Source organism: Entelurus aequoreus, linkage group LG01 (genome assembly GCF_033978785.1).
Source record: "Entelurus aequoreus isolate RoL-2023_Sb linkage group LG01, RoL_Eaeq_v1.1, whole genome shotgun sequence".
In the NCBI taxonomy this organism is placed as follows: Eukaryota; Metazoa; Chordata; class Actinopteri; order Syngnathiformes; family Syngnathidae; genus Entelurus; species Entelurus aequoreus.
The window spans coordinates 18,465,842-18,489,288 of record NC_084731.1 but is presented as its reverse complement, the minus strand read 5'-3'; the positions used below and the strand labels follow the sequence as shown (position 1 = coordinate 18,489,288).

Genomic DNA, 23,447 nt, shown 5'->3' with positions numbered 1-23,447 from the left:
ACTATTCATAATTGAGATGTATTGACATGCCAACGTGAAAATATTAATACAATTTGGTTACTTTTACACTCTGCTCCCGTTAATAATATACTGTACATAATCTCTAATATCTAAAACATCAAAAGTATTGATCTTTTGATTTGAAAATCAATATTACAGCATAAATAACAGGTATTGGCAGTATCGATATATCAGTATCGATACTCCCAAAGTGTTTTTTTTTAACAGGCTGAAAAAGGCCGGGGAAAACTTGTATTTATTTATTTTCACTCACATACAAAACATTCTAACTTGGATTGTTTCCCTGGCGTCGTGACTCTCCCGAAGGACAACAAACTCCCTTCTTGTCTCTCGTGGACACCCGTTTGTTGTTGACATCAAGGCCGCGGAACAGAGACACACTACGGGCTTACACACACATGCAACCACAAATATATACGCCACACATACACCCCCCCCCCCCCCCAACCCAACGCCCTCGACGCAAATCCCATAGGGGTGATGAATGGATGGTCAGCGCCTGAGAGCTGCGGCCTATCATCATGACCTCGCACTCCCTCCCCTCTGTTGCTAGATATCTCGAGATGTACGTTGTAATACGTATATGTGCTTTGCTATGGAGGTTTTTTTCCCACTACAGACTGGGCCCCCTTAAGACCCCAGTCTAGATTGTATTTTTTTACTCATTCTTCCCCAGCGTTTTACATTTTTCCCATCTTTTACGGGGCGCCTTGAGGCGACCCTTCAGCGTTCCTGTTCTGTAACCCTGTACACTGTTTGTTTTGTCTAATCTTGAACGGGTTGGTGCTGAAAACAAAGTTTTGTTGTACTTGTGCAATGACAATAAAGATCTATCTATCTATATAACGTTTCTCCAGTGCATCCTGTGCTGCACTATTTCTTTATTTTTGTTAATAAATACATATTACTTAAAGTTAAAGTTAAAGTACCAATGATAGTCACACACACACACACACACTAGGTGTGGTGAAATGTGTCCTCTGCATTTGACCCATCACCCTTGTTCACCCCCTGGGAGGTGAGGGGAGCAGTGGGCAGCAGCGGTGCCGCGCCCGGGAATCATTTTTGGTGATTTAATCCCAATTCCAACCCTTGATGCTGAGTGCCAAGCAGGGAGGCAACGGGTCCCATTTTTATAGTCTTTGGTATGACACGGCCGGGGTTTGAACTCACAACCTACCGAACTCAGGGCGGACACTCTGACCCAGGGGTGTCCAAACTTTTTCCACTGAGGGCCGCACACGGAAAAAGTAAAGCCTGCGGGGGCCATTTTGATAGTTTTCATTTTCAAATCATAACAAAATATATGGATTTTGGTTGTTTTTTTTACCTTTAGGGCTCCCGGGGACCATAAAGGGTCTAAGTCATTAAAATGTTAAAAACACATCAATTTTTTTATTTAATTTTTTTATTTAACGCTTACAGTAAATCTCTACAGCATATCAACTTCAGGTTGATATAAAATTTAAAAAACATATTTTTATAATAAAACTGAAATTCGCAGTATTTCCCCCACTGCCCAAAACATTCAGAAAGATATGTTTGATGTGAAGTAATTAGAGCCTTAAAAAGATCAATAATGCAAGACACCATTGATATTAATTCATTGTTATTTTTGAGTAATCACAGTGAAAAGATAAATAAAATCCCATTAAATATATTTAGGATACAAAAGGTGCCCCACTCAAAGTGATACATTTGTATTAGTTTTTTTTTTACTTTCAACACTTAAGTTACGAGATCAACTTCAGATATATCTGGCGATTTTACGTTTGAACTACTATTTTGTTTGTTTTATGTTCTTTTGTCAAAGAAAACGTTGATGTTTTTGCATGGCAACCACACAATATATGCAATATTTTCCACATAAAACATTTTCAAGTGAAATATTTGAAATAATTGGAGCCTTGAATAGGTCAATAATTCCTTTTTTTACATAGATTTTTTTTTTTTTAAGCAATGCCAAAAAAAGACAAATAAAGATAGACAAAACAACATTGCAACTTTTTCTAGTTAGATGTCATCTCATTCCACTTTTTGTAATGTTTATTTTTTTATTTTTGCAATAGCATTTCCAGAATGTGTGGCGGGCCGGTAAACAATTAGCTGCGGGCCGAAAATGGCCCCCGGGCCGCACTTTGGACACCCCTGCTCTAACCGCTAGGCCCCACCTCCTATGCAGTCTTTGCATCCAGATCCAAACGTAACAAATATCTTGAATTCCCTACGATTAACCTTACCGACGTATCGTATTTATTATCGCATACGTCAGTCAAACATGCTCTGAATGCATTTTTAAAGCGCGAAAAATGTGGGAAAAGAGGAAGCCGAGTGAAGCCTGTCTCAGTTATTATTTTCTTTGCAGCCTGGCCGCATATATAAAAGTGATTTATTAGCACGTTGTCCCATTAAGTCAGGCTTCAGGTTTACAACAACAAGACTGAATCAAGCAAAGAGTCAGGCAGGATGTAGCAATGCTGCAAGGTATCACCAAGTGATGACATATGAATGAGCGCAGCATAAGTGTGTATAATAATATAATTGACCATGTTGGAATCATTATAAGCCTATGCACAGTTGTAGTAGTTTCCATATGAGTTGGGAAATTGTGTTAGATGTAAATATAAACGGAATACAATGATTTGCAAATCCTTTTCAACCCATATTCAATTGAATGCACTACAAAGACAACATATTTGATGTTCAAACTCATAAACTTTATTTTTTTTTTGGCAAATAATAATTAACTTAGAATTTCATGGCTGCAACACGTGCCAAAGTAGTTGGGAAAGGGCATGTTCACCACTGTGTTACATGGCCTTTCCTTTTATCAACACTCAGTAAAGGTGGAATTCTTTCCCCGTTCTTGCTTGATGTACAGCTTAAGTTGTTCAACAGTCCGGGGGTCTCCTTTGTGGTATTTTAGGCTTCATAATGCGCCACACATTTTCAATGGGAGACAGGTCTGGACTACAGGCAGGCCAGTCTAGTACCCGCACTCTTTTACTATGAAGCCACGTTGATGTAACACGTGGCTTGGCATCGTCTTGCTGAAATAAGCAGGGGCGTCCATGGTAGCGTTGCTTGGATGGCAACGTATGTTGCTCCAAAACCTGTATGTACCTTTCAGCATTAATGGCGCCTTCACAGATGTGTAAGTTACCCATGTCTTGGGCACTAATACACCCCCATACCATCACAGATAACTTTTGAGCTTTGCGCCTATAACAATCCGGATGGTTCTTTTCCTCTTTGGTCCGGTGGACACGACGTCCACAGTTTCCAAAAACAATTTGAAATGTGGACTCGTCAGACCAAAGAACACTTTTCCACTTTGCATCAGTCCATCTTGGATGAGCTCGGGCCCAGCGAAGCCGGCGGCGTTTCTGGGTGTTGTTGATAAATGGCTTTGGCTTTGCATAGTAGAGTTTTAACTTGCACTTACAGCTGTAGCGACCAACTGTAGTTACTGACAGTGGTTTTCTGAAGTGTTCCTGAGCCCATATAGTGATATCCTTTACACACCGATGTCGCTTTTTGATGCAGTACCGCCTGACGGATGGAAGGTCAGGGCCTTGCCGCTTACGTGCAGTGATTTCTTGTCATGTCTGTGTTGATCATGTTTTTGTTTGGCCATGTGCTGTTTGTTTTTTGGACGCTTTTTAGTTCCTGGTTTCACTCTCTTGTTTTGTCACCATAGCAACCATTAGTTTGTGCTGTTCCACATTTTGAGTCACGCACCTGTTTTCACTAATCATGTCACTAATATTTAAACCACTAGTTGCCAAGAAGTCAGCTTGGCGACATCACCCTCTACACACCCTTGTTATTCATGCTGCTCTTTTTCATGCTCTTTTCTCGTTTATTCATGCCACAGTATAGTCAAGTTTGTTCTCCTCCTTTGTGAGCGCCTTTTGTTTATACCTTTTAAAGCTTTTTGCGTTAAAATATTAAACATGTCCTTACCTTCACGTCGTGTCCGGTCAAGTCGCTTTGCACCACGGGAAAACAAAACAACCCATAGTCCACGCTTTGACATTTCTCCAGATTCTCTGAACCTTTTGAGGATATTACGGACCGTAGATGGTGAAATCCCTAAATTCCTTGCAAAAGCTTGTTGAGAAATGTTGTTCATAAACTGTTCAAAAATTTGCTCACGCATTTTATCACAAATTTGTGACCCTCGCCCCATCCTTGTTTGTGAATGACTGAGCATTTCATGGAAGCTGCTTTTATACCCAATCATGGCACCCACCTGTTCCCAATTAGCCTGTTCACCCTGTGGGATGTTCCAAATAAGTGTTTGATGAGCATTCCTCAACTTTCTCAGTCTTTTTTGCCACTTCATCCACATATTCATATCAAAACCAATTTGAAATGTGGACTCGTCAGACCACAGAAAAACACTTTTCCTATTTGCATCAGTCCATCTTAGATGAGCTCGGGCCCAGCGAAGCCGGCGGCGTTTCTGGGTGTTGTTGATAAATGGCTTTCGCTTTGCATAGTAGAGTTTTAACGTGCAATTACAGATGTAGCGACGCGCTGCAGATACTGACAGTGGTTTTCTGAAGTGTTCCTGAGTCCATGTGGTGATATCATTTACATACTGATGTCAGTTTTTGATGCAGAACAGCCTGAGGGATTGAAGGTTTAGCTGCTTACGTGCAGTGATTTCTCCAGATTCTCTGAACCTTTTGAAGATATATACGGACTGTAGATGGTGAAATCCCTAAAATTCCTTGCAAAAGCTTGTTGAGAAATGTTGTTCTTAAACTGTCGGACAATTTGCTCACGCATTTGTTGACAAAGTGGTGACCCTCGCCCCGTCCTTGTTTGTGAATGACTGAGCATTTCACGGAAGCTGCTTTTATACCCAATCATGGCACCCACCTGTTCCCAATTAGCCTGTTCACCTGTGGGATGTTGCATTCCTCAACTTTCTCAGTCTTTTTTGCCACCTGTGCCAGCTTTTTTGAAACATGTTGCAGGCTTTAAATTCCATATGAGCTAATATTTGCAAAAAATAACAACGTTTTCCAGTTCGAACGTTAAGTATCTTGTCTTTGCAGTCTATTCAATTGAATATAAGTTGAAAAGGATTTGCAAATCATTGCATTCTGTTTTTATTCACCATTTACGCAACCTGCCAATATATATATATATATATATATATATATATATATATATATATATATAATCAAGAAGTCTTATACGTATTTTTCCACTGATTACATAATTAATCTTAATAGATGACCTTAATCTAGTCTTAAACACTGCCAATAGAGTTCAATTAAAAAAAATAGTTTTTTAGGTGATCTGCCATAATATTTTTACATCATAACCTGTTCAGACTCAGCACCAGCAAATTTGGTATAAGGATGAGGTGATAGAAGAACGTTAAAAATACAATCTATCCGAGGCAGCATAGGAGAAGGTTATGTAAAAGTTAAATTTTTCTATTTCATTGCTCATAAATGTGATGTGTTCAAGGACCCTTGATTAAAGTTACAAACAGAGGTTTTAAAGACAGGGAGAGCTTTAAAGGGGAACTGAACTTTTTGGGGGGAATTTTGCCTATCATTCACAATCATTATGAGAGACAACAACAAACAAGTCTGTTTTTTAAATTAGGATTTTAAAGATGTAAAAAAAACGCTTGGAAGATGCAGCTAATAGGAGTCAAGGTTGTAGCCTACAAAGCCCTCTAAGACAACTTCAAAACCCTCCATCAGCGTTTTATATACACACTCCAAGCATATATATAATGTAGTAACAGACACGCTCATAACAATATGTAATATGTTCAAAATGTACCGTATTTTGGTAATTGTAAACAATGCAGGGACTAATTTCTTCAGCGCATTGATTTCTGTCTCACAGCAACGACTTCCCGTGTGTTCCTACTTCCAGATACAAAACGCCTGCGTGTGTTCTAATCATAACAGATATGGTAACAAACACTGAAGACGACTGTTTTTGGACAAATGAGGATTCACAACCTTATCTTTTTGAAGCTGAACATACTGAGGATGAACAACTGCTTCCCGTGTGTTCCTACTTCCGGATACAAAACGCCTGTGCGTGTTCTAATCATGGCAAATTTGGTAACAAACACCGAAGACGACTATTTCTGGACAAATGAGGATTCACAACCTTATATTTTTGAAGCTGAATATACTGAGGGTGAACAACTGCTTCCCGTGTGTTCCTACTTCCGGATACAAAACGCCTGTGTGTGTTCTAATCATGGCAGATGTCACGACGTGGGGGTCGCAGCTTACTGCGAGGTTTGTTTCCCCGGGATGCAAACGGACTACTCTGGACAAGGCGTGCAGGTAAAAGCATTATTTAATTCCAACTAACACTCAACGAGGTACAAAACGGAAAACAACCTGAAGGCAAGCGTGCCTATCGCACGCGGAAGCTAAGGCAAAAACTTAGGACATGAAACTATAGGCTTGGACCTCATGAAACTGTGGCATGAAATAAGTAAGACTTACTTGGCAAGGCATGAAGTAAACAAACAGCATGAACTATGGTATCGCATGAAACAAGCAATGACGCCAGGACGACTGAGTGGCAAAGACAGGCTTAAATAATGGTCTCTTGATTAGAGCAGGTGCGTGTCCCGAATACCAGAGGCAGGTGAAACTAATAAGTCGCCATGGTAACTAAAACAAACAAGGGTGCACAAAAAAGGAACTATGGAGTCTAAAACTAACAGAACATAACAAAAACATGATCCAGACCACGGATCATGACAGCAGATTTGGTAACAAACACTGAAGACGACTATTTTTGGACAAATGAGGATTCACAACGTTATCTTTTTGAAGCTGAATATACTGAGGATGAACAACTGCTTCTAGAAGCCAGCGCTAAGGGAGAGTGAGACGTTGGAGCGGACGGAAGCCCAGAGAGTGAGGTGAAATCGACTCAAAGCTGCAAAAATGTGGAATTTGGAGACAAGCTATTTCGACATAAATGGCGTGCTTACCCAAATAAACTAGAAAAAATTGACCAAACAGACAACTCTCCATTGAGTGAGTCACACTTTATATTGATCATGCGTGTATCATGACAGACAGCATACACTGTCGAGTTAGCTGTGTACAAACAAAACATGAAATGTGTTCATGTTTTTTTAGTCAATACACATTGGTGTCCTATCACAGTGGTGTGCATTACAAACATTACACCTTTCGTGCTGACGTAGAAGCTAGCTTATCTCTTGCCGTAGTTAGCTTTTACGGCTAATACCGAAGCACGCCAATGTGTTCGCTCTTACAATAACAGTATCGCTACAGTTTGGTTATTATACAGGTTACGGAACGTAAATTAGGTATTGTTGATGGTTTTTGTATGCAAGTGATTTAGCGGTAGTATGTATTGCTCCCATTAGCTGCATTGCTAGCCACCTAAAATTAGCCAATTTTTGCATGTTAAAATTGGGATTGTGTGGTATTAGTATAGTACCGCAATACTAATGAATCATATTCAGTACTATACCGCCTCTAAAAAGTACCGGTCGCTAGCTAGCTAGCGGCTAAAGTCCATCTGCAGTCGGCAGTGTTGTAGCTACTTCTAAATCACTAATCCTCGCCTCCATGGCGACAAATAAAGTATGTTTCTTACAAGTATCATTATCAATGTAGGATGAGGAAATAACTAAACATGCTTCACTACACACCATAGTTCCGGGGTATGTAAACAAACGCCATTGGTGGATCTACACCTGACATCCAATGTAATGATACCAAGTACAAGAGCGTATCTAGTCGATACAACTGTGATTACATCAATATTTTTAGCATCACAAAATCTTCTTTCGTTTTTGTCAAATTCATATTATGTTTATAAACTCAGTAAATATGTCGCTGGACACATGAGGACTTTGAATATGACCAATGTATGATCCTGTAACTACTTGGTATCGGATTGATACCCAAATTTGTGGTATCATCCAAAACTAATGTAAAGCATCCAAACAACAGAAGAATAAGTGATTATTACATTTTAACAGAAGTGTAGGTAGAACATGTTAAAAGACAAAGTGTCAGGTTCAAACACTGATGACATCTATTAAACAAGACAAGAGGCAAAGAATTAAACAGAGACATAATTCAATTTGGACTCAATATATTAAGGAGAGTCGCCCGGACATTGTATCCTTCTACAATCTCCAGCACGCTCTGCCAAAAGATTGTATGCCTCCTTCTTTTATTTTGGACCCTGCCCCGACCACATGGCCACGGCTGTTTCCAAAGGACAAAAGTCGCAAAAAGTTCACAGAAAAGGTCGTTAACAATTCACAGAAAAGGGCAGTTCAAAAAGAGTTCGTAAAATAGTTCAAAAAGAGGTCCATAAAATAGTTCAAAAAGAGTTCGTCTGGAAATTGGGCAGATCCTGTCATCTCTTTGCTTTGAAGTCCTTGGGCCAGAACAACATCCTTCTGTTGATTACCATACATGAGAGAAAACAGAAAACCCTTCATGTGGCTCTCCCCCTTACACAGTGGAGTTTTACGAGCATTCTTCTTGGTAGGTTTCAAAGACAGCCTTTTGTCTTCTTGTCAGGAACTCGATGTAATACAAAGTTTTTGTGATAATTTAGAAACAATTATTCTAACAGAAACTAAGCAGATATTAACAGGAAATGAACAAGTAGATTAATAATTTATTGTTTACCACTTGTCGTTAATCATTTTGACAAAATAATAGGTAGATAAATGACACAATATGTTACTGCATACGTCAGCAGACTAATTAGGAGCCTTTGTTTGTTTACTTACTAATAAAAGACAAGTTGTCTAGTATGTTCACTATTTTATTTAAGGACAAATTTGCAATAAGAAACATATGTTTAATGTACCCTAAGATTTTTTTGTTAAAATGAAGCCAATAATGCATTTTTTGTGGTCCCCTTTATTTAGAAAAATGTTGAAAAGTACCGGAAAAGTATCGAAATACATTTTGGTACCGGTACCAAAATATTGGTATTGGGACAACACTAGTTAGAATGCAAAAAAAAACAAAATATTTTGTCTTCTTGTCTCTCATAGGATTGTGGACAAAAATTCCAAAAAAGTGCAGTTCCCCTTTAAAGGCCTACTGAAATGATTTTTTTTTATTTAAACGGGGATAGCAGATCCATTCTATGTGTCATACTTGATCATTTCGCGATATTGCCATATTTTTGCTGAAAGGATTTAGTAGAGAACAACGACGATAAAGATCGCAACTTTTGGTATCTGATAAAAAAAAGCCTTGCCCCTACCGGAAGTAGCGTGACGACACCGGGGGAAGGACTGCTCATATTTTCCTATTGTTTACACCAGCAGTGAGAGAGATTCGGACCGAGAAAGCGACGATTACCCCATTAATTTGAGCGAGGATGAAAGATTTGTGGATGAGGAACGTTAGAGTGAAGGACTAGATGCAGTGCAAGATATATATTTTTTCGCTCTGACCGTAACTTAGGTACAAGCTGGCTCATTGGATTCCACACTCTCTCCTTTTTCTATTGTGGATCACAGATTTGTATTTTAAACCACCTCGGATACTATATCCTCTTGAAAATGAGAGTCGAGAACGCGAAATGGACATTCACAGTGACTTTTATCTCCACGACAATACATCGACGAAACACTTTAGCTACGGAGCTAACGTGATAGCATCGTGCTTAAAAGCAGATAGAAACAAAATAAATAAATCCCTGACTGGAAGGATAGACAGAAGATCAACAATACTATTAAACCATGGACATGTAACTACATGGTTAATGCTTTCCAGCTTGGCGAAGGTTAACCATGCTGTTGCTAACGACGCCATTGAAGCCAGCTTAGCAACCGGACCTCACAGAGCTATGCTAAAAACATTAGCTATCCACCTACGCCAGCCAGCCCTCATCTGCTCATCAACACCCATGCTCACCTGCGTTCCAGCGATCGACGGTGCGACGAAGGACTTCACCCGATCACAGATGCGGTCGGCGAGGCGGAGGAAGTTAAGGTGAGTTCGCCGGCTAACGCGTCTGCTATCCATCTCTGTCTTCCTGGTTGTGTTGCTGTAGTCCGCCGCTAATACACCGATCCCACCTACAACTTTCTTCTTTGCAGTCTCCATTGTTCATTAAACAAATTGCAAAAGATTCACCAACACAGATGTCCAGAATACTGTGGAATTTTGAAATGAAAACAGAGCTTTTTTGTATTGTATTCAATGGGGTACCAATACTTCCGCATCAACTGATTCCGTCACGCGCATACGTCATCATATCTAGACGTTTTCAACCGGAAGTGTGGCGGGAAATTTAAAATTGCACTTTATAAGTTAACCCGGCCGTATTGGCATGTGTTGCAATATTAAGATTTCATCATTGATGTATAAACTATCGGACTGCGTGGTCGGTAGTAGTGGCTTTCAGTAGGCCTTTAACTCCCTGGATATGAACTGCCAGGACCTGTCATGTTAGGCCTGACTTTATTGTGTACTTTTTCCTCATTTCTGTATTAAGTTCCTTTCCTGCGCTCTTATTTTTGTTTTGATTCCTCTTTGCCTTGGCCACTCCTCTGGCCCTGAACGCTGTCACCCTCACCTGTTCCTGATTGGCAACCTGGGCACACCTGTCCCTGATTGGCAACCTGGGCACACCTGTCCCGGATTGGCAACCTGGGTACACCTGTCCCTGATTGCCAATCAGGCTTCAATTTATTCCAGCCTGGCCTGCACGCAGGTCTGGATCATTGTGACCTGTTGTGCCAAATAAAATTGCTTTGAGGTTGGTAAGCAAAACCAGAATTATTCTGTACATTAGGCGCACCGGGTTATAAGGCACATGGTCGAGTTTTGAGAAATAATTATTTTAAGTGCGCATTATAGTGCGGAAAATGCGGTATGTTTTAAAACGGGGCTATTTAAAGGCCTACTGAAAGCCACTACTACCGACCACGCAGTCTGATAGTTTATATATCAATGATGAAATCTTAACATTGCAACACATGCCGTGTTGACTTATAAAGTGCAATTTTAAATTTCCCGGGAAACTTCCGCTTGAAAACGTCTATGTATGATGACGTATGCGCGTGACGTCACGACGGCAACGGAAGTATTCGGACCCAATGTGTCACCATACAATCTGCTCTGTTTTCATCGAAAAATTCCCACAGTATTCTGGACATCTGTGTTGGTGAATCTATTGCAATTTGTTTAATGAACAATGGAGACTGCAAAAAAGAAAGTTGTAGGTGGGATCGGTGTATTAGCGGCGGACTACAGCAACACAACCAGGAAGACAGAGATGGATAGCAGACGCGTTAGCCGCCGAACTCACCTTAACTTCCTCCGTCTCGCCGACCGCATCTGTGATCGGGTGAAGTCCTTTGTCGCACCGTCGATCGCTGGAACGCAGGTGAGCACGGGTGTTGATGAGCAGATGAGGGCTGGCTGACGTAGGTGGATAGCTAATGTTTTTAGCATAGCTCTGTGAGGTCCGGTTGATAAGTTAGCTTCAATGGCGTCGTTAGCAACACAGCATTGTTAAGCTTCGCCAAGCTGGAAATTATTAACCATGTAGTTACATGTCCATGGTTTAATGGTATTGTTGATCTTCTGTCTATCCTTCCAGTCAGGGATTTATTTATTTTGTTTCTATCTGCATTGGAGCCAGATGCTATCACGTTAGCTCCGTAGCTAAATAGCTTCGCTGATGTATTGTCGTGGAGATAAAAGTCACTGTGAATGTCCATTTCGCGTTTTCGACTCTCATTTTCAAGAGGATATAGTATCCGAGGTGGTTTAAAATACAAATCCGTGATCCACAATAAAAAAAGGAGAGTGTGTGGAATCCAATGAGACCTTGTACCTAAGTTACGGTCAGAGCGAAAAAAGATACACCCTGCACTGCCTCTCTAGTTTTTCACTCTAACGTTCCTCATCCACAAATCTTTCATCCTCGCTCAAATTAATGGGGTAATCGTCGCTTTCTCTGTCCGAATCTCTCTCGCTCCATTGTAAACAACGGGGAATTGTGAGGAATCCTACCTCCTGTGACGTCACGCTACTTAGGGCTATATAAATAAACATTGATTGATTGATTGATACTTCCGGTATAGGCAAGGCTTTTTTTTATCAGCGACCAAAAGTTGCGAACTTTATCGTCATTGTTCTATACTGAATCCTTTCAGCAAAAATATGGCAATATCGCGAAATGATCAAGTATGACACATAGAATGGATCTGCTATCCCCGTTTGAATAAAAACATTTCATTTCAGTAGGCCTTTAACTGGCACCTCGGGCCAAACCTGCAACAGAGTTCAGTTCAAAACACAGGAGAGACTTTCTTCTAAAAACACCAAAGAGCTACTGTTCCATGGAAGAACTTGCATTGACTAGCACTTGGGCACTTGTATTTTGCATAACAGAGCTATTATTGGTACTACATTGACCAAAAAAGCTGGTTCTGAAAATAAGAATAATAGTGAAGGGAGAAGTCCAACCCCCTCCGGTCTTTAGCTTTCTGGAAATGTGTCCCCTAGAAAAATGTAGTTGAGTAACTGTGCCTTTATAGGCAATTCCCAGCACAAGGATGACTTGTTTTTTTACTTTTGTAAGTCTCCAGCTGCATTGTCTGCCAGTTTAATGTAGGTCAGAGAAGAAAATCCATTTGCAGGCAACAGTTTGCAAGCATCCGGTAACTAAAGATCGCGTTAAGTTTGATTTGGTCTTGCGTTCAGATGAGGTATGTGTGAACAATAAAATTACACTTGGAAGTTCTGCATCACGCTGATCAAATCAGGACGACAGCACTGCATAGCAGCCACATATAATTGACCTTCCATGGTTTTTAAATATGCTAGCTTGTGTACGATTGCATATCTGAACATGAGTGATTATGCAAAATTAGCAAACAATCTGCCATATTAAATCAGCAATGCAATGTCATGCAAGAGTAAGATAAGTACATTGATTTGCTTCGGTTGGTTATCCCTAAAATCTCCAAATGAATCCTTAAAAACTCTAAACCAGACCTGGGCAAATTAAGGCCTGGGGCCACATGCGGCCCGTTAAGCTTTTCAATCTGGCCGCAAATATTTATTTTAGATCTTTAAGATGGAAAGTGTAGCTGCCATTATGATGTGCAGTGATGTTTTCAGATGTCCGTAAGTCTTGAACTATACAAAGTATTTCAATGGTCGGAATCTGCACTTTTGCATGATGCACTAGTTACTCTGGTAATCTAATTAGTTACTATGTTAATCTAATTAGTTACTGTTATGTACGTGAGGGGTGGAAGGAGACGACACCATGAAGAAACTCAGGCTACCAGGTTTATTGTAACCTTTGATGATTGTGAGGTAGGTGTAGGCTACTCTACATATTGGTTGCAGGACTAAGTGTGAAATTAACCATGTAAATAATACCAGAGGATGTTGTATGCGCGTGATGGATGAATTCTTCGTCAGTCCAAGAGGGCGAGGCACAAAGGAAGTCCGGGGACAGGCAGGAGGTCAAGGGCAGGAGAGAAGCGACAAGGTCTGTGTCCAGGCAAGGGAGAACGCGAAATGGACATTCACAGTGACTTTTATCTCCACCACAATACATCGACGAAACACTTTAGCTATGGAGCTAACGTGATAGCATCGTGCTTAACTGCATATAGAAACAAAACAAATAAATCCCTGACTGGAAGGATGGACAGAAGATCAACAATACAATTAAACCAGGTACATGTAAATACACGGTTAATGCTTTCCAGCTTGGCGAAGCTTAAAAATGATGTTGCTAACGACGCCATTGAAGCTAACTTAGTATAACGGGACCTCACAGAGCTATGATAAAATCATTAGCGCTCCACCTACGCTAGCCAGCCCTCATCTGCTCATCAACACCCATGCTCACCTGCGTTCCAGCGATCGACGGCGCGACGAAGGACTTCACCCAATCATCCGTGCGGTTGGCGGCTAGCTTCGGCTAGCGCGTCTGCTATCCAAATAAGTCCTTCTGGTTGTGTTGCTACAGCCAGCCGCTAATACACCGATCCCACCTACAGCTTTCTTCTTTGCAGTCTCCATTGTTCATTAAACAAATTGCAAAAGATTCACCAACACAGATGTCCAGAATACTGTGGAATTATGAGATGAAAACAGAGCTATTTTGTATTGTATTCAATGGGGTACCAATACTTCTGTTTCACTGGCTACGTCACGCGCATACGTCATCATCCAAAGGCGTTTTCAACCGGAAGTTTAGCGGGAAATTTAAAATTGCACTTTATAAGTTAACCCGGCCGTATTGGCATGTGTTGCAATGTTAAGATTTCATCATTGATATATAAACTATCAGACTGCGTGGTCGGTAGTAGTGGGTTTCAGTAGGCCTTTAACACGGCAGTAAAACGGCTGATCAAACAAAACAGAAGTCCTCGTCATGGACCCACTAGCTGCGGAAGCTAGTTCTCCAATCAGCTGAACAGGCTCAACTAATCCACGGTGACATCTTTGTTTTTTTTTTTGTTGTTTTTTTTTCAAGATGGCGCCGCTGTAGTGGCTGCTGGTGGCAGGAGCTCTGTGCTCTTGTGTCATCCTTTTGTGTTTCCCTCTTGTTTTCATGTGTTTTTTTTGCCTTTTGGTTGGGGGCCCTTTGGGACTGTTGGTAGCAGAAATTGATGAAATGAGAGATAAACGAAAGAATGTGTGCGAGGTGTTCACTGAGGACAATATCCCCACAGTATTCATGTGTGGTGTTATTTCTAAGCATAAATCACATTTCCCCTTTTTACAACTATTTTTGAACCCACTGGCCCTTTTGGCAGGACAAATAAAGAATGTTATGAATAGAACCCTTTGTGTCAAAGTCTGCATCATGTGATGGAAAAACACAGCCAGATACATACGTTTGACTAAGAGTGTGCACGATGCTATCTCAAGGGCGCAGCGATGGACGGGACCGACTTTGACGGCACATAAAATCAAAACCGGAGCAGTAATTAAAACTCTTTGGTCAACTTTTAATCAGAATGGTTCAATCTCTCTCCTGTGCTAGTTTGATGCCGACACGACAAACGCGCTCAGAGGAGATAATGTTTTAAAAGAGGTGACCGGTTTTTACAAAACTTTTGTTTTGAAGGGGGAATTGCAAACTTCCTGTTGATTTTTGCTGGGGGTTGTCAATATATGAAATGTAGGTCTAAGTGAGACCTACATAGAGACTTTTGTTTCCTGTCTCTAAGACACTCCTACTGGAAGTTACAGGCAGTTTTGTCTGAGTTTTCTTCCTAGGAGCACTTGTGTCTGTGTTTGCTTCCTAGGGGGCGCTAGAGCGCAATTTTGAGTTTTGGGGTTGTTTTTTTTTTTTTTATTAGATCGCAATTTTTGCCAGTCCTGATGTGTGTGTCCAGTTTGGTGAGTCTTGAAGAATGTTAAATGGGTCAAATTCCAGCTCAAAGAGGCAAAAGTGACTGTTTTTAGTAAACTTTTGTTTTGAAGGGGGAATTGCCAACTTCCAGTTGATTTTTGCTGAAGGATGTCAATGTATGAAATCTACACTACCGTTCAAAAGTTTGGGGTCACATTGAAATGTCCTTATTTTTGAAAGAAAAGCACTGTACTTTTCAATGAAGGTAACTTTAAACTAGTCTAAACTTTAAAGAAATACACTCTATACATTGCTAATGTGGTAAATGACTATTCTAGCTGCAAATGTCTGGTTTTTGGTGCAATATCTACATAGGTGTATAGAGGCCCATTTCCAGCAACTATCACTCCAGTGTTCTAATGGTACAATGTGTTTATTCATGGGCTCAGAAGGCTAATTGATGATTATAAAACCCTTGTGCAATCATGTTCACACATCTGAAAACAGTTTAGCTCGTTATAGAAGCTACAAAACTGACCTTCCTTTGAGCAGATTGAGTTTCTGGAGCATCACATTTGTGGGGTCAATTAAACGCTCAAAATGGCCAGAAAAAGAGAACTTTCATCTGAAACTCGACAGTATATTCTTGTTCTTAGAAATGAAGGCTATTCCACAAAATTGTTTGGGTGACCCCAAACTTTTGAACGGTAGTGTAGGTCTAAGTCAGACCTACATAGAGGTTTTTGTTTCATGTCTCTACGTCATTCCTACCGGAAGTTACAAGCAGTCATGTCTGTGTTTTTTCCTAGGGGGCGCTAGAGCGTAATTTTGAGTTTTGGGTTGTTGTTTTTTTTCGATAAGATCGCAATTTTCGCCAGTCCTGATGTGTGTGTCAAATATGGTGAGTTTTGAAGCATGTTAAGGGGGTCAAATTACAGCTCAAAGGGGCGGCGGAATAATAATAATAACAATGGGCCATGCGGGCCCTAATAATAAAACCTTACAATATCAATAGGGTCCTCTGTCCCAAAGGGACATTGAGGTCACTAACTAGAACATGTTGATGGGCCTGCTATCTGTGACCTGGACCTCTGGCCGGAAGCCGCCGTACTTAGTAGACGGCGCTGAGTGTCTGAATCCGTGAGTTTTAGGTGTAACCGTACAAAATGAGCCACAGAGCTAGCCTAAAACTGTAGCAGGTTTACATAAAAATGCTAACACTTAGCATGTGTGCTAACAACAGCACGATAACAGGTCCGCATGTTTCATATACCAAATTACATGACTCAAAGGTGAATGGCTGCGGAAATAGAGAAAAAAAAGTGTAAAATTAGGTGAAAAAGTTAGCGGGCTTAAGTTAGCTTGATAGCATTTGCATGCTAACAGTTAACAAGTGTCACAAAACCAAGTTATATGGCTATGGGTTAAACGGTTGTAAAACTAGCTCCAAAAGTTAGGATGCTAATGTTAGCATGCTAGCAAGCTAACATGAGCATAATAAATGTTAGCTTGTGTCACATACCAAGATGTATGACTCTAACTCTCACTCCTTTTCGGATATGTTTACATTAATGTTTATTTTCATTTCTTGTTTCTTTTTCCTTTTTATTATTATTATTATTATTATTATTATTATTATTGTTTTTGTTATTCATTCTTGAATGGCTTTTTTGTTGTTTTTTGCAAAATATGTTTGTTTTGGTTTGTCTACATATTCGAAATAAACATGAAAGAAAGAAAGAAGAAAGAAAGAAAGGTGTATGGCAAAAGTGTAAAATTAGTTGAAAAAGTTAGCAAGCTTAAGTTAGCTTGATAGCACGCTATTGTTTACATGCTAACAGTTAACACGTGTCATATACCAAGTTATACGACTATGGGTTAAATGGTTGCAAAACTAGCTCCAAAAGTTATGATGCAAATGTTAGCATGATAGCAAGCTAACGTGAGCATAATAACACTTAGCTTGTGTCACATACCAAGATAGATGATTCTAAGGTGTATGGCAGGGGAATCAGAGAAAAAAAAATGTAAAATTTAGGTGAAAAAGTTAGTAAGCTTAAGTTAGCATGCAAACGTTAGCATACGATCATCATCATCATCATCAGCCATTGTCAGTCCACTGCTGGACGAAAGCCTCAGCATGTTTCTGCCATAGTGAACGATCTCTAGCTGCTCCCTGCCACTGCACTGTTCCCCAATATTTGTCTATCTCATTTCGCCATCTCACTCTTGGTCTTCCTCTATTTCTGCTCCCATCCATGGGTCTCCATGATGTCATTAGGGAAGTCCATCTATTATCTGTTCTACTGATATGTCCAGCCCACTTCCACTTACTGAATTTGATAGTTCTCATAATGTCTTGGACTTGCGTTTGTTTTCTCACCCATTCATTTGTTTTTCTGTCTTTATATGTGATTCCGAGCATATTTCTTTCCATGTTGTGTTGTGCTGCTGCTATTTTCTTTTCCATTTTATTTGACAATGCCCAGGTTTCAGCTCCATATGTCATGGTTGGTAACACGCATTGATTAAAGACCTTTCTTTTTAGGCTTAACGGTATTTCTCCTCTCATGATGTTGCTCAGTTTTCCATATTGGCACCAGCCCAATCTGATTCTCCTCCCTATCTCCTGTTCTTGACTCTTTTCTTTCAGGCTAAATCTCTGCCCCAGATAGATATATTCATTAACTTCATCAATTTCATTTCCATTAACAGTCACAGGTCCATGAGGTACCATGGAATTTGCCATAACTTTTGTTTTTTTCATATTCATTTTCAATCCACAACATTTGCTGGCATTTGTAAGGTCTTTAAGCATATCTTCCACTTCACTGATTTGCTCTCCCAAGACAACAATGTCATCTGCAAATCTCAGATGATTAAATTTGTCTCCGTTGATATCAACTCCTTTATCCTCCCACTCCAGAGAGCGAAATATGCCTTCCAAACAAGCTGTAAACAGTTTAGGCGAAATTGTATCGCCTTGTCGGACACCCTTCTTTATGTGGATTTTCTCGCTTGGTTTGTGCAGCGTAACTGTGGTAGTGCAGTTTGTGTAGATGTCCTTGAGTAAGTTAATGTACTTATGATGAATTCCTTGATCTTGCAGAGCTTTTAGAACCGACTGTGTCTCCACCGAATCAAATGCTTTTTCATAGTCTATGAAGGCCATACAAAGTGGTTTGTTGTATTCTTGGCATTTTTCTTTGATCTGATTCAATGTATGAATATGGTCCATGGTAGAAAAACCACTCCTAAACCCTGCTTGTTCCCTGGGTTGGTTGCTATTAAGTGTATTTTCCTTTCGATTTGTCAGAATTCTTGTAAACAACTTGTATATGTTTGAAAGAAGGCTAATAGGTCTGTAGTTCTTGAGGTCCCTCTTGTCCCCTTTCTTGAAAATGATGATCATGTTAGCTTCTTTCCACTTCTCTGGCACTTTCCCCTGATGTAAGCAAGCTGTGTATAGCTTCGCCAGCTCCTTAGCAATGACATCCTCCCCCTCTTTAATTGTGTCAATTAAAATATTATCTGGTCCTGGTGCTTTCCCTCGTTTCATGTTTTTGACTGCATGCTGCACCTCCCAATATGTGATGTCTGGAATTTCTTCTGAGTCTATGGATAATTGAAGGTCTACTGACTGACTGCTTTGATAGAGTTCTTCATAAAATTCTTCAATCCTCATCAAAATCATGTCTTGATCTGTGATTTCTGTCCCCTTTTTATCAAGTAATGTTGTTATTTTCTGCTTTCCACTTGCGAGTTTCTGCCTTGTTTTCTTCAAACTTTTATTGTTTTCTATTGTCTCTTGAATTTTAAGGGTGTTGTATTTTCTTATGTCTTGTCGGAGTTTCTTTCGTATTATCTTGCATGTTTCTGTATATTCAACATTCTGGAATCCCACTCCATCTCTCTTCATATTCCTCCTTTTCTCCATTAGCCACTTTGTGATATCTGAGAGTTTGGACTCTTGCTTTTTCTTTTCTTTCCCTGCTGTTTTTATAGAGCTCTCATGTACTATGTCAATGAATTTGTCATTCCATTCATCAAGGTCGGAAGTATCTTCTACTTCTAGTCCTTGAAAGCAGTTTTGTAGTTCTAGTTGAAATTCATGCTTTCTGAGCATAATAAATGTTAGCTTGTGTCACATACCAAGATGTATGACTCTAACTTTCACTCCTTTTCGGATATGTTTACATTAAAACATACCAAAAACGGTAGCATACGATCAAGCTAACAGTTAACAAGTGTCACATACCAAGTTATATGACTATGGGTTAAACGGTTACAAAACGAGCTCCAAAAGTTAGGATGCTAATGTTAGCATGATAGCAAGCTAATGTGAGCATAATAACAGTTAGCTTGTGTCACATGCCAAGATATATGACTTTAAGGTGTATGGCAGGGAAATTAGAGAAAAAAAAGTGTAAAATTGTGTGAAAAAGTTAGCAAGCTTACGTTAGTTTGATAGCATGCTAACAGTTAACAAGTGTCACTTACCAATTTATATGACTATGGGTTAAACGGTTGCAAAACTAGATCATAAAGTTAGCTAGCTAAGTTAGCTAAATAGAAAGCTAACGTGAGCATGATAATAGTTAGCTTGTATCACATACCAAGTTATATGACTATGGTTTAAACGGTAGCAAAACTAGCTCCAAAATGTAGGATGCTAATGTTAGCATGATATCAATCTAAGGTGAGCATGATAACAGTTAGCTTGTGTCACATACCAAGATGTATGACTCTAAGGTATATGGCAGGGGAATTAGAGAACAAAAGTGTAAAATTAGGTAAAAAAAAGTTAGCAAGCTTAAGTTAGCTTGATAGCATGCTAACAGTTAACAAGTGTCACATACCAAGTTATATGACTATGGGTTAAACGGTTGCAAAACTACCTCATAAAGTTAGCTAGCTAAGTTAACTAAATAGAAAGCTGACGTGAGCATGACTTGTGATTTAGGGCTATATAAATAAACACTGATTGATTGGTTGATGATAATAGTTAGCTCATATCACATACCAAGTTATATGACTATGGTTTAAAAAGTTGCAAAACTAGCTCCAAAAGGTAGGATGCTAATGTTAGCATGATATCAAGCTAAGGTGAGCATGATAACAGTTAGCTTGTGTCACATACCAAGATGTATGACTCTAAGGTGTATGGCAGGGGAATTAGAGAAAAAAAAGTGTAAAATTAGGTGAAAAAGTTAGCAAGCTAAGTTAGCTAACTAGAAAGCTAACGTGAGCATGATAATAGTCAGCTTGCGTCACATACAAAGTTATATGACTCCAAGGTGTATGACAGGGGAATTAGATAAAAAAAAAGGGTACAATTAGCAAAAAAAGTTAGCACTTTAATGTTAGCATGCTAACATTAGCATGCTAGGAGTTAACAAGTGCCACATACCAAGTTACATGACTCTAGGGGAAACCGTTGCAAAATTAGCTCAAAAAGCTAGCACTTTAATGTTAGCATGTTAACATTAGCATGCTAGCAGTTAACAAGTGTCACATACCAAGTTGTATGACTCTAGGGGAAACCGTTGCAAAATTAGCTCAAAAAGCTAGCACTTTAATGTTAGCATGCTAGCATGCTAATGGAAACATGCATACAGTTGGCATGTTTCCAGTACCAAGTTATATGACTGTAAGGTGCATAGCTGCGGAATTAGACAACATTTGCAAAAAAAAAAGTTAGCACTTTACTGTTAGCATGCTAACATTAGCATGCTAGCAGTTAACAAGTGCCACATACCAAGTTATATGACTCTAGGGGAAACCGTTGCAAAATTAGCTCAAAAAGCTAGCACTTTAACGCTAGCATGCTAATGGAAACATGCATACAGTTAGCATGTTTCAAGTACCAAGTTATATGACTGTAAGGTGTATGACTGCAGAATTAGACAAAGTGTAAAATTTGCTAAAAAAAAAGTTTGCACTTTGATGTTAGCATGCTAAAAATGGCACAATTAACAGTAAAGCCCAAAAGTTTTCTTAGGCCCCCCCATTTTTTGTTGTTGAATTGAATGGGTCAGGTGTCAGGTTCAAACACTGATGACATCTATTAAACAGACGAGAAGCAAGGAGTCATGCAGAGACAGCGTTCAATTTGGCTCAATGAGGAGACACGTGTTTTGGGCTGTATTGTAGTTACAGATCCAAACTACGTTCTAAAAGTCCAGCCCGCGTGCTTCCTCTATTTATTTGGGAGTTCCCTGGTTACATCACTGAAGCTGTCGCTGAGGGAAGGGGGGTAATCTCGACAACTCCAGTTAGACACTACATATGATTACTGTTAGAATAATTGTTTCTAAATTATCACAAAAAATGTGTGTTACATTGAGTTCTGTCAAGTAAGAAGACAAAAACCTACCAAGAAGAATGCTCGTAAAACTCCACTATGTAAGGGGGAGAGCCTCATGAAGGGTTTTCTGTTTTCTCTCATGTATGGTAATCAACAGAAGGATGTTGTTCTGGCCCAAGGACTTCGAAGCGGAGAGATGACAGGATCTGCCCAATTTCCAGTCGAACTCTTTTTGAACTATTTTATGGACCTCTTTTTGAACTATTTTACGAACTCTTTTTGAACTGACCTTTTCTGTGAATTGTTTACCACCTTTTTCTGTGAACTTTTTGCGACCTTTGTCCTTTGGAAACAGCCGTGGCCATGTGGTCGGGGCAGGGTCCAAAATAAAAGAAGGAGGCATACAATCTTATGTGTCGACGCTGGTGATATCGCCTTGTCTCTGCTCTGTCTGCATCACGGCGGTGTTCGGCCTTGGCAGTCAGCAGTCCGTTCCTGGACACAGACACTAAAACCAGACTGGCTTGCAATCTTTTGGATTGCCAGCTTTGCACAGACAAAGAAAAATACCACTTTAGCACAATTGACAATAATTATAGCAACGGCCCTTAGGCATAAAAGTTGTGTGATAATATATACATCATTATTCTAACATCAAGTTGGAAAGTAAAATATTGTTTAAATAAATAAAAAATAGGGTTGTCAAAGTTCACATGGTAAAGCCTATGATTAATTACATAATTGTATTGCAGTAATCACGTGTGATTAAACCCAGATTTAATTATGACTGTACACGAATGCTTACCTAAAAGTTTCTACACAGTCAGTGATAATAAACATGCATACACTCAGGGTTAAGATTTTTAATCCTGGCTCCATTTCAGCGGTTATAGTCCCAATAGAATGGAAAAACAGGTTGACTTCATACGCTCAATTGTGTTTCATTGTGTCCATAAAACCACATCTAATTGTGTTTACAATCCGCAAAGTGTGAAATACCTCCTGAATGTCACAAAATGCCACAATGTCCGCAGATAACGTCACAATGGGAACGCTTCTGCACTCTGACTGTGTCATTAGATCAGTCACACTGGAATTATGCCAACATTGGTAATTAGATGTGCTGTTTATCATTCACAATAAGACAAGAACACACACATGCTTGACTTTTTGTTATGCCTTCAAAATCGTAAATAAATGGCTACACTACAAAAACTGAAATCTAAGTAAGATTAAATATCTCAAATAAGGGTGGTATTTCATTTTTGTCAGGTTCAAACACTGATGCCATCTATTAAACGAGACAAGAAGCAAAGAATCAAACAGAGGCAGAATTCAATTTGAGGAAAAACGTGTCACCCACGTTCTGGTGAAAGATTGTACGGCACTTCTTTTCATTTGCATTTTCCCTGTTTACATAATAACAGCTGTTTTTAAAGGAATGGGGGATCAGCCATTGTTTTTGTTAACACAAAAGAAAAAGATGCCTCGAGCTTAGGTTGGTCCTGGACCGAGATTGGGCAAGTCTTGGATCACAATAGATAACCCCTCTCCCGTCTCCTCCCATCGTACACAATGGAATTTTCCAAGCCTTTGGCTTGGTGCAACAAAAGGCAGCCTCTTGTCTGTTCATTGGGAACTCAGGGAACAGAAAGTTTTTTGATAATTTACATACACTTTTTCTGACAATTTTCTGTCTGATAAGATCATTCTTCTCACTAAGCAGATTTTATGTTAGTGTTTTACTTGTTTTAAGTGTTTTGGT

The 23,447-nt window shown here is 39.6% G+C and overlaps 1 protein-coding gene across 1 annotated transcript in view; it reads left to right on the top strand.

Annotated features, from left to right (window-relative positions):
• Nucleotides 1–23,447, top strand: part of LOC133657208 (uncharacterized) — a 52,282-nt gene that overhangs the window by 6,873 nt on the left and 21,962 nt on the right. The window lies entirely within an intron of this gene.